Below are 12,803 nucleotides of genomic sequence, written 5' to 3' on the forward strand. Positions count from 1 at the left end.
TCTGATGTCATTGATGGCCTAGGAGTTCTGGTTGTTGATCGTGCTCTGACTTTGCATTAACTGTTGCAAGCTAATAGTTAGCTGCTGTATGGAGTCTTCCATTCCTCTTCTCTGCATTGAGGGCGGCTGATTTGGAAAATGAGGTGGTCCCAAGCCTTGGCCAGTAGCTGCATAAGGATTATATTGACTTGGTCCCTACGTAGATGGCCCCACTTGGTCATTTTTCCAACTGAGATTTGGATGATTTCTCCAACCTGCATTATAAGTATTAGAATAAGGTCCAGAAGAATTCTTAGAAACCATATGCACTGGATTAGATTGATCAAGCAAAACTTCCTTAAAAGCAGGAATAGTTGGACATGCATCAGTCACATGCCCTAGATCCTCACATATGCTACATTTTTCAGAAGATGATGGTAAAACATGCATTTCATTTACCTTCTTAAGCTCAATGGAATCTAACCTTTTAGACATCAATGCAAGCCTAGCATTCAAATCATCAACTTCTTTCAATTGATACTTACCACCCCCACTAATACATTTTTGTTTTTCAGATCTATTATACACATTAGAGACATCCCAAGATTGGGCGTTTTCAGCCAAATAATCAAAATAGTCAAAAGCTTCTTCGGGCCCTTTATTGAAAAACTCACCATTGCACATTGTTTCTACAAATTGCCTCATCTTTGGTTGCAACCCCTCATAGAAAAAACTGATGACCCTCCAATTCTCATACCCATGGTGAGGACATGCATTTAAGAGATCTTTGAAACGTTCCCAACACTGATAAAATGTTTCCACATCCTTTTGGCAAAAGTTCATGATTTGTCTTTTCAAAGCATTAGTTCTTTGCATGGGAAAAAAATTTCTTTAAAAACTCAGTTTGCATTTCTTGCCAAGTCCCAATGGATCTTGGTCTTAAGGAATTCAACCAGGTTTTTGCCATGTCTTTTAAAGAAAATGGAAACAATTTCAGTCTTATTACCTCCTCAGTGCATGTTCTGTCCATGAATGTGGAACACACTTCTTCAAACTCTTTAATATGCAAATATGGTTTTTAGATTCAATACCATGAAAATGAGGTAATAATGGAATCATCCCAGGTTTAAAATTAAAAGCATTTGCATTCAAAGGTAGAATAATGCAGGATGGGGTGCTGGTCCTAATAGGTTGCAAATATTCTCTGAGTGTCCTATTAGGGTTATCCCTATCATGATGTTCATTCTCAGCCATGATGCTATGAGTGTCAGATGATGATTCAAGTGAAATAGGTGCACTCGATGATGAGATGGATGAGTCTGTCCTAACCAGTCCAAATGTGTTATCTCTAGCCCAACCAGACATACAAAATCAGTATAAACGAAATAAAACAAAAATAAAAGCAAATAGGTCAAAGCAAAGGAAGTAGATATCACCCAGGCTGTGAAGACGTTCACAGCTCTATAAATACCCTCTCTGAAATTTGAGAAACACTTTGATGACACCAATTAATCCCCGGCAATGGTGCAAAAAACTTGACTCGTTCTGAGTTGTGCTTCCAAGTGCAGAAGTGTCAAGTTGTATCAAGGATGAGTCTAGGATCGTATTCCACAGGGACCACTGCGTACCAAAGTATTTATGAAAGTTTAGTGAAATCCTGTTGCTGAAAAATGGGGTTTGAAAATCTTTTTGGCCTTTTACGATTTTGAAAACAGTAAATAAAGTGAGAGAAGCTTGAGTAAACTATCAAAATAAGATTGAAATTTTATCAATTTTCCAAAAATGTAAATCTAAAAAAACGCAACCAAAACTAAACAAATTAACTAAAATAATTTTACCAAACACTCAGGTTATGGGTTCAATGTCTGTTTGCTTCGACCGTTTACTAATTCCCTAGGCCTTACTCCTCTTCTTGTTAATCCAATTAAGGCATTAATAAGATGAAATTTTATTACTAAAACTCAAGTAAATTGGCCACATCCAAACGGAAGAAAATAAAAACTCTCATTAAGCATCAACCGAATTTCATGTAAATTAGTTGATGAAAATCCTAGATTAAATCAAGGTTTTGATATGCCTAACGTCAACAACAAAACAAAAAATAAGAGCCAGTGATTTATCAACGATGCCTTAAATTTTTGGTTTCAACCAAATAAAAGTTTATCAATAATTTCTTAGGAGAACTAGTAAACCATGGAAAGCAAACGACATCGACCCACAACCCGAGTTATAAAACCTAGCCACTCATGCTTGCAATCTGCAATTTTCGGGTCAAGCATATTCCATAATAAATCATTGCAATAATAAAATAGAAAAAAAAAACAGCAACTTAAAAGAACAATAAACTAGATGTATAATAAAACTAAAGAACTAATTAATCTAACCTAAAATCATTCCAATCATTAGACAAAATGTATACTGAACTAAAATAACAAATTAACTCAACCTTGAAAGCATTCAAAAGAACAAGAATTTAATTCATCCATGGACTACGCGAATAATAAAGTGAAGAGAAAAAAAATTCAATCTAATATTAAACTAGACAAAAAAAATGTATTGTAACAGCCATAAAAAAAATATATTAAAAGAGAGAGAGATAAAGAAAGAGAAAGAAGGAGGAGGCAGTGAGGAGTTCAACACAGTAGCTACGACTGCTGTTCTTCCTCTTGCAGTAGTGCGCACAGCAGACCCACGCTGCCCCTAGCTACACTCTCACGGCCGCTTGAAGACCTCTCCCAAAAAAAACCCTACCAAACTAGTTTCTTTTTTTTTTTTCTTTCTAGCCCCTTTCTTTGACTTTTCAAAGCAAAAAAAAAAAGAAAAGAAAAAGAAACAACACAACCTCCCCCACACACCCAACGCCCAGCACTCAAAAGATGCAGCCGGGTCAAATCAACTCCTTTATTTATTTATTTTTTTCTTCTTTCTTCTTTTTGTTAACACCTAATCCATTCTGAACTTTCAAATCTAATTTTGGCCTAGTAAACGTCTGTATCTCTCAAAGCTCGAAACACAAAAGTTGTAGATAATCCTTTTCTCTTTCTCCAAAAATTTGAATTGTCTCAATCGGAACTCGAACGAAAAATTTATTCACAAAATACGAATAGGTATTGGTTTTGGTTCCTTGGACTTTTCCTGTGATAAAAAATTATCAAAAATTCGTAAATTGCACAATAAAGCCCAAATATTATAAATAGATCATCTTATTAAAATATTTAGAGTAATTAGGCATTTAATTAAAAATATAAGTCGTAATGCATGAATTAAAGCACCTAATTACGCAATTTAATCGCATAATCATAGCCTATAAAAGCTTAAATTATTAAACTTACCCCGATTTAGGATTGGTGTGCCGGAGCTCCAATTCGAAAATCCGCTCCTACTAGATTGTAGATAATCTTCCCATGAATCTCCTGACAATTTCTATTTATCAATTGGGCTTAAGATTTAGGAAAAATTGAGGTAAGAGTGAGAATTGGCTTTACCCCAAGAGATATGCCTACGTTGCTCCCACGACAAATCCGCTCCGGTAGATATGTCGGTGGTGGAAAATGTAGTCCGGTAGTATGTTTGGTTTTTCGATTGGCTGAAAAAATGAGAAGAGAGAGGAGGAGAAATGAAGGAGTGAGAGATGAGATTGGCAAGAAAAAGTGAAAGACTGAGAGAGAGAGAGAGAGAGAGAGAGAGAGAGAGAGAGCGCAGCTCTCTATCTCAATCTCAGTAGGAAATTTGATTTCCTTCAAGAAGAATCCTAAAGGAATCAAATGTTATTATAATAATATCATTAAATATATATATATTATAATATTATATTATTTAATTAATAATTATTATTTAAAATTAAAATTTAATTATTTTAATATTAATTTTTAATTAAATAATAATAATAATAATAATTATTATTATTATTATTATTACATTTCCATGCATAAAATTTAAATTTTTGAAGACATTACAGGATATATCAAAGCGAGCCGGATTAAAACACCGTAGGTTGAGATATTAAATCGAGTCAGAATAATATCGTAGGCGGCCGAGTCAGTTAACTACCGTAGGTTCAGATATCCGGTTTGAGGTTGAGGATGTGAAATACCACCTATGATCCAGTTGGTCATCGAAGGGTGTGAGACACCATGTTTGCACCGATTCAATGTTGTGGGGGCTTATGCTATGCTAGGTTACCAGGGGCGTCGTGTAATGCGGCTGACTTAGGTCGAAGAGCGTGACGATACTAGACTGAGGTGTTTTGTGAGATATACTGGAACTGTATTGAGAAAATATTGGAATTGTGATATGTTTATGTTTACTGTTGAAATAACACTCATGCGCCCACTCACTGATATAACATGTTTCTCCCTTACTGAGAGGTGTCTCACCCCTATCGTACAAATGTTTTTCAGGTCTTTCGAGTAGCCAACACTAGTGTCCTAGTGTTTCAGAAGCGTGGTTGTTGGTTAGCATTGTCTAAGTACTTGTGTAAGTACTGATCTTTGGTCGGGTTGTCATTTTTGGGTTATGTAGGCGCCCAGGGGTATGTGTTATATTATGGGACTAGATCCTGATTTTGTATAGACTCTGGTATGGTGTTATAATTTAATAGGTTGAGTTATTCCACTGCGTATATTATGTATGTGATTGTGGATAGGGTATACGTGAACCCTACGGGGTCGGACCCTTATATTGTGTAGTATCATGGATAGTTGTATGATACAGGGACAGGTTAGGTTACTAAATCACACCCTAGGGCCCATTTCTGGGTTCGGGGCGCGACAGGGAGCTTTAGCTCGGGAAACTAGCAAGTTGAAAATCTTCCTATACGTCCAAACGCACTATCAGGCCTTTGCCAAGGTATGGGTTTGAAGAGTTAGTGTCTTATGTTTTTCTTACCAATTGCAACGATCCAACTACATTTCAAGAGGCAATGCACAACCAGGAGAAAGGTAGGTGGATGGAGCAATGATTGATAAGATGGAATCGCTACATAAAAATCAAACATGGGATTTGGTGGAGCTTCCATATGGGAAGAGACCGATTCGTTGCAAATGGGTATATAGGAAGAAGGAGGCAATTTCAGAAAAGGAAGGATAGAAATTCAAAACACGATTGGTGGCAAAAGGATACTCAGCGAAGAAGGAGATCTTTTCACCTGTGGTCCGACATACTTCTATCAGGATTGTGTTAGGGTTGGTAGCCCATTATAATCTTCATCTGGAACAAATGGATGTGAAGACAGCGTTTCTTCATGGTGACTTAGAAGAACATATTTATATGGTACAGTCGAAAGGGTTTAATGAACTAGGGAAAGAAAACTTCATTTGTAAATTGAAGAAATTTTTCTACGGGTTGAAACAGTCTCCAAGGCAATGATATAAAAGATTTGAACCTCTAGTGTTGGAGGGGTTTAGTATGGCTGATGCAAAACTAGTGTGTACACCTTTTGCGAGTCATTTTAAATTGTCTATTGCAAATTGCTCAAGTTCGAATAAGGAAATTCGGGACATGTCAAAGGTCCCCTACGCTAGTGCAGTGGGGAGTTTAATGTATGTCATGGTGTGTACGAGGCCATATTTGCACATGTTGTGAGCGTGGTGAATAAGTTTCTCTCTAATCCAGGAAGACAGCATTGGGAAGCCGTTAAATGGATTTTCAGATACTTACAGGGTACATCGGGATATGGCATTATGTTCGGTGAGTAACAGGGTTGTTCTTCATTTATGAGGTTTGTTAATGCTAGCGATGTAGGAGATATAGATGACAGAAGGTCCATAACGGGTTATGTCTTTACCCTTGTAGGAGGACCTATATGTTGGAGATCCATGGTACAATCTCTCGTAGCGTTGTCCACGACTGAGGCAGAATATATGGCAGTTGCCGAAACTACAAAGGAAGCTTCATGACTTATCGGTTTGGTTAAAAAGTTGGGATTAGAATAAGATGGAGTGGTGCTACATTGTGACAATCAGAATGTCATTTACTTGGTGAAGAATCAGGTATACCATGCTAGAACTAAGCATATTGATGTGAGGTTCCACAGGGTTTGAGAGTTGATTACTTCAGGCAAACTTATATTAGAGAAGATTCATACTTCTAAAAATGCAGCGGATATGATGACGAAATCGGTTACTTCTGAGAAGTTCAAGCATTGCTTGGACTTACTCCATGTCTTCAAGTGTTAAAAGGGAGACATGCCCAATCGAGCATTCTGAGTTCAAGGCGGAGCAGTCAGATATGTTTGTCAGGTTCTCCTAAGGGGCGTATAATTTCCAAGGTGGAGATTATTGTTTATGGTTTGGCGCTTATACTTTATGGGTTTATAAAGAAAGGGAGGAAAAACATATGGATGTGTTCTTGGTGCATAGCAGCAACAGGGACTCATCGATGAATGCTCTGTCCTCGTCGCAAGTAGATCCCAAGAGTAAGAATGTCACGCCCCAAACCCGGAAACAGGACCCATGGGTGAAAATGTAATCTAACCTGTCCCTGTATCTAATAAAACATCCAAAGATACAATACAAAGGATGAGGGTCCGACCCTGTAGGGTTCCTAGGCACCCTATACACATCCAAACATAACAGAATGTACGAAGCGGAATAAGGTCATTCTATATACACACAATACCATACCATAGTCCATACAAGAGCAGAATAGGCTTTATCATACAACGTATAACTGGGTGCCCAACACATCCCAAAATGGCAACCCATCAAAATACAGTCCTAGCACTTACCCAAGCGCTAATCGTAGTACACCGTCCACTACGCTCCCCACACCAGGACGCTAGTTCTGGTTACTCGAAGGACCTATAAAAGTGCACATACAGTAGGGGTGAGACACCTCTCAGTAAGGAAGAACACAGGTTATATCAGTGTGTGGCATTTGAGTGTTATCATTATGCAACATACACGTTGTTAAATGCAGTCCAGTACTAATTTTACATAGTGCATACACGCACACAACACACATGATCAGCAATCCCAGTGTCGTCACACCCATTGGTCAGAAGCCAACCCGCGACATACAACGTTGGCCCGTAGCCAACCCACGTAACACGGCGCCACTGACATATGACTAGTCCCCGACTCCCATGGCATCGTACCGCCGCTAACTGATGGATCCACACCCTTCGGCTTGATATGTTGGAATAGGCTCACGCCCTCGGATATAGACTTGGGCCTCTACCAATCTATGGCCAGGGATTTCATGCGCCCTCACATATAGAGCCGGACACTCTTAGTACCTGGAACAATTCAGAACCGCATTCCTACTAGCATTTTAACATATCACACACACACGCATGCTCGTATAACCAAACAACCCACACCCATTTGGTAATCTAAAATTGTGGTTTTCTAACATATACAGTTTAAAACAAGTTAAGGCATGACCATCCTTATAACACAATATAAATCAACATATACATAAGTTTTCAACAAAACCAGGGATGCAGCTCGTCGCCTCCTTTTTACCAAAATTATAATCATGAAAAACCCATAGTTTCCTCATTAGATCCCCCCAAATGAGTAGCCAAAACACACACGGGACTGTGAACCACAGTTCTACCGAGTCCGATTTTGAAAATAACCGATATGAACACAATTCCCCTTACCTTTTCCCCGAATAGCCAATCTGGAACTCTAAGGTCCCTAAACAGCGAACCGAGTTCTAAAACCTACAATCAACAGTAAAGAATATACTCACAACACTGTTCCCTACAAAACTACCGATCAGAATTGAAAATCGAGCCTCACCTCAATTTTAATCCGAAACCATAAAATCTCCAAAATGGGATTCCGATCCATAGAACATGTAAAGAATCCTTCCACTATCCTCGTGGTAACTTCAGATTCATGATTCTAACGATGAACGGCAAAGAAATCTAGAGAGATAGAGAGTAGGGAGAGTTCTAGAGAGAAAGAGAGAGAAATATTTGAAGTTTCTTAATAGTTAAAGTAATGACATTTCTATTTATAGCCCCTTTGACCTGGGCAAACTCGTCGACGAGATGGTGTCCTCATTGACGAGGCTTTATAGTCCTCTCGTCGATGAGACGGTGGATTTGTCGATGAGACGGTGGATTCGTCGACGAATCCTGATATCCTCGGTTTCCCGAAACTCCTTAGCTTCTCCTCGTTTACGAGTCTTTGAACTTTGTCGACAAAGAACTTTGTCGACGAACTCTGGCTTTGTCAACAAAATCTGCCAAATTCCCAATTTGCCTCTCTTTTATTTATTTAAACCCATTTATCACAGTTCGAGTTCTTACAACCTCCCCTCCTTACAAAAATTTCGTCCTCAAAATTTGCTATCTCTCGTTCTCAAACTCATTCATACAATCGAATACATATACACAACTCTAGAGAAAACTAGTGACTACTACAGCTAGCCCCATCATACACATACACATACATACCCTCACTTATGGCGGAGGAATACCATGGTTTATATACAACCGTCTTAGGAGTTCACAATACACACACTCCCAACGACTAACCACCTATCCCAATCCAAAGTAGGATAATATTCAAGTGCTCAAAACAACTGTGGATACTTCCAGCGTATTTCCGTTTCCAGTTCCTAAGAAGCTTTCTTAACCTCGTGGTTTCGCCACAATACCTTCACTAACAATATCTCTTTGGTAAGAAGCTTCTGAACTTTACATTCCAGAACCTGAACAGGTATCTCCTCATACGCTAAAGTATCCCCAATATCCAACTCATCATAACTGATAACATGTGATGGATCCAGCACGTACCTCCTCAACATGGATACGTGAAACACATCATGGACCCTCGAGAGTGCTGGGGGTAGTGCAATCCTATAGGCTACCAGACCCACTCGCTCAAGAACCTCGAATGGTCCGATATACATCAGACTCAGCTTGCCCTTCCTCCTAAATATCAACACTCCTTTCATCGAAGCGATACGTAGAAATACCTTACCCCCACATCAAATTCTAAATCATGGTGGTGAACATCTGCGTAACTCTTCTGCCGACTCTGAGCTGATCTAATCCTCTCTCGGATCAAACCTACCTTCTCAGATGCCTACTGCACAAGTTCAGGTCCTGTCACCTGACGTTCACCAACCTCGTCCCAACACAAAGGAGATCGACACCTTTGACCATACAAAGCCTCAAACGGTGTCATCCCGATGCTAGTTTGGGAGCTATTATTATAAGCGAACTCCACTGGTGGCATAAACTGTATCCAGCTACCACCGAAATCTAACACACAAGCTCACAACATATCTTCCAAGATCTGTATCGTCCTCTTCGATTGTCCATCCGTCTGGGGGTGGAACGTTGTACTGAAAGTAAGCTTCATCCCCAATGTCTCCTGCAAGCTCGTCCAGAATCAAGAAATAAACCTCGCGTCTCGATCCGACACAATGGACACCGATACTCTGTGCATTCTCACAATCTCATGAACGTACATATTTGCTAACCTACTCAAAGGATAGCCAATCTTCATTAGTATGAAATGAGCAGATTTCGTCAATCTGTCCACAATCACCTAACTAACGTTCTGCCCATGAAACGTTGGTGGCAATCTGGTCACAAAGTCCATGGAAATATGCTCCTATTTCCACACTGAAATGGGTAAAGGCTGCAACGGCCCTGCCGGCCTCTGATTTTTAGCTTTCACCTGTTGACATGTCAGGCACTGCTCCACGAACTGAGCAATCTACCTCTTCATACCAGACCACCATAAAGTCTCGCGCAAGTCCCGATACATCTTCGTACTACCAGGATGTACCGTATATAAAGAACGATGCGCTTCCTCCAGAATTGTCTTTCTGATCTCATCATCATTCGAAAAACCTAGCCTAGTCCCAAACCTCAGCACACCTCCTTCAGAGATGTTAAATTTTGTAGCTAGTCCCTGTTGTACCTTTTCCATAACCTCTGCCAACTCTGTATCACTAGTTTGCACGACTTTAATACGCTCAAATAAGGTCAACTGGACCACCAAGCTAGCAATGAAAGCCTAATGATCACCAGATACCAACTCTATACTCGAGCTCTGCAAATCCCGTCTGATGTGACACTGAGTTACCACCGCAGATACAGTTGCAGGTCCTGACCTTTGACTCAACGCATTAGCCACCACATTAGCCTTTCCCTGGTGATAAGTGATCGTGTAATTGTAGTCCTTAATCAACTTAAGCCACCATCTTTGCCTCATATTCAACTCCTTCTGTGTGAAGAAATACTTGAGGCTCTTGTGATCAGTGAAGATCTCACACTGCACACCATACAAATAGTGTCGCCAGATCTTCAGTGCATATACAACAACAACCAACTCTAGATCATGCGTAGGGTAATTCTTCTCATACTCTTTCAGTTGTCGAGAAGCATACGCTACTACCTTACCCTGCTTCATAAGCACACAACCCAGATCTTTTAGAAACGTGTCACTATAAATCACAAACACACCATCCCCCAAAGGAATGGTCAAAACTGGAGCAGTAACCAGCCGGTGCTTCAATTCCTGAAAGCACTGCTCGCAATCATTGATCCACTCAAATTTCACTCCCTTCCTAGTCAATCGATTCAAAGGCCCAAACAGTTTGGAGAACCCTTCCATGAACCGACGATAGTAACCTGCCAATCCTAGAAAACTCAGAACCTCCTGCACATTCATCGGCCTCACCCAGTCGACCACAACTTCAATCTTGCTTGGATCAACTGATATACCATCACCAGTAACCACATGACCTAAGAATGCAATCTGACTTAACCAAAATTCACACTTCTTCAGTTTAGCATGCAACTTCTATTCTTACAGAATCTTTAATACTAACCTCAAATGGTCCTTATGCTCTTCCGAACTTCTCAAGTATACCAGAATATCATTAATGAACACCATTACAAATCGATCTAGGTACTCATGGAAAACCCAGTTCATTAGATCTATGAACACCGTCGGAGCATTCGTCAACCCAAAAGGCATGACCAAGAACTCGTAGTGGCCATATCTAGTTTGAAAAGCCATCTTCGCTACATCCTCAGCTCTTACCCTCACCTAATGATATCCTGACCGCAATTCGATTTTTGAAAAGACCCGCGCCCCCTTTAACTGGTCAAAGAGATCATCGATACTAGGTAAAGGATAGCGATTCTTCACCGTTACCTTGTTAATCTCACGGTAATCAATGTACATCCGCATTGACCTGTCCTTCTTCTTCACAAATAGTACTGGAGCTCCCCAGGGCGAAACACTAGGTCGAATGAAACCCCTATCTAGTAATTCCTGCAACTGCTCCTTCAACTCTCGAAATTCTGCTGGAGCCATCCGGTACGGAGCTTTAAAGATCGGTGCCTTGCCAGGCAGCAACTCTATCGCAAACTCCACCTCACAATCTGGAGGTAAGCCGGGTAAATCATCTAGAAACACCTTCAGGAACTCATTAACTACCCAAATATCCTTGAGCCTTAACTTATCCCATGACGGTTCTTGCACATAAGTTAGGTACCCCTGACATCTGTCCAAGAGTAACCTCCTCACCTGTAGTGCCGACAGAATTTGTGGCACTGGACGCACACATGATCCCACAAATTCATACTCCTGCTCCCCAGGAGGTCTAAAAATTATTACCTTCCTACGATAGTCGATCATAGTGTAATTGGAGATAAACCAATCCATCCCTAGAATGACATTGAACCCTGACATGTCGTATACAACAAGATTCGTCGGTAGCAGCTTTCCCTGAATTACCATCAGTCAATCTATCAACATCTTCCTATAGAAAGATACACTTCTAGATGGCGTAGTAACAGATAACACCTCGTTTATGACTTGGGTCTCAACCCCACACCGCCCCACAAAATTCACATATATAAAAGAATGAGTTGCACCTGAATCAAGTAAAACAGAAGCCTTATTTGAAAGCAATAATAAGGTACCTGTCACCACATTTCCTGCATGCTCAGCGTCCGCTAGAGTAAGAGAGTATACTCTGGCCGGAGCTGTATTCGTCTGAATGGTTCCCCGAGATATCTGATCGCTCCCTCGGTTCGCACTAGATGTAGGTACATCTTGCTTCGGCGCATGACAATCACGAAACATGTGACTTGGCTTGCCACAATTATAGCAGTTACCCCCAAATGACCAGGACTCACCCTCATGCTATCTGTGGCATCTGATACAACGATCCCTAGTCTGGCTCCCTTGAGAACCCTAGCGCTCGATATTCTGACGGTAACCCGAGCCCTTGCTCCTTTTGTTCCATGATCCCCGACGAGATCCTGACTGAGAACTAGAAGGTACTGTCCTCTTTCTCGATTCCTGATCCACCTCGTCCTCTCGGATATCAGTCTCAATCACCATGGCTTTATCTACCAACATCGAGAACTTGCGTATCTGAAGCATACCCACCAATTTGCGGATATCCTTCCTCAGGCCCTTCTCGAACCTCCGAGTCTTCTCATACTCGTTCAATATCAAACATGGCGCAAAGCAGGACGGCTTTATGTACCGAGCCGCATACCCCTACACCGTCATACTCCCCTGAGTCAGAGCAGAAAACTCATCAGCCTTCGCATCGCTTATAGAAGCCGAGAAGTATCTATCAAAGAACACCTCCTTGAAATAGCTCCACGTCATCTCCTCAGGACCGACTCTCTGCTTCTCCAGCAGACTCACTGCAGTCCACCATCGCTCCACCTTCGCAGATAGCAGGAAGGTAGCATAGAGGACTCGCTGCCTATCCGTGCAGTGCAGGACCTCCAAGATCCTCTCATTCTTCTCCACCCAATCCTTTGCTATCCTTGGGTTAGGTCCTCTAGAGAATGTCGGAGGATGCATGCGTGTGAACCTCTCAAT

At 40.8% G+C, this 12,803-nt stretch overlaps 1 non-coding gene across 1 annotated transcript; it reads left to right on the forward strand.

The window, feature by feature from the left end:
• Window positions 1-733: 733 nt before the first annotated feature.
• LOC131147423 (small nucleolar RNA R71) lies at window positions 734-841 on the forward strand. The gene has a single exon (XR_009134804.1). It is a non-coding gene; the product is annotated as a small nucleolar RNA R71 (small nucleolar RNA).
• The last annotated feature ends 11,962 nt before the right edge of the window (window positions 842-12,803 follow it).

Source organism: Malania oleifera, chromosome 1, assembly GCF_029873635.1.
Source record: "Malania oleifera isolate guangnan ecotype guangnan chromosome 1, ASM2987363v1, whole genome shotgun sequence".
NCBI lineage: Eukaryota > Viridiplantae > Streptophyta > Magnoliopsida > Santalales > Ximeniaceae > Malania > Malania oleifera.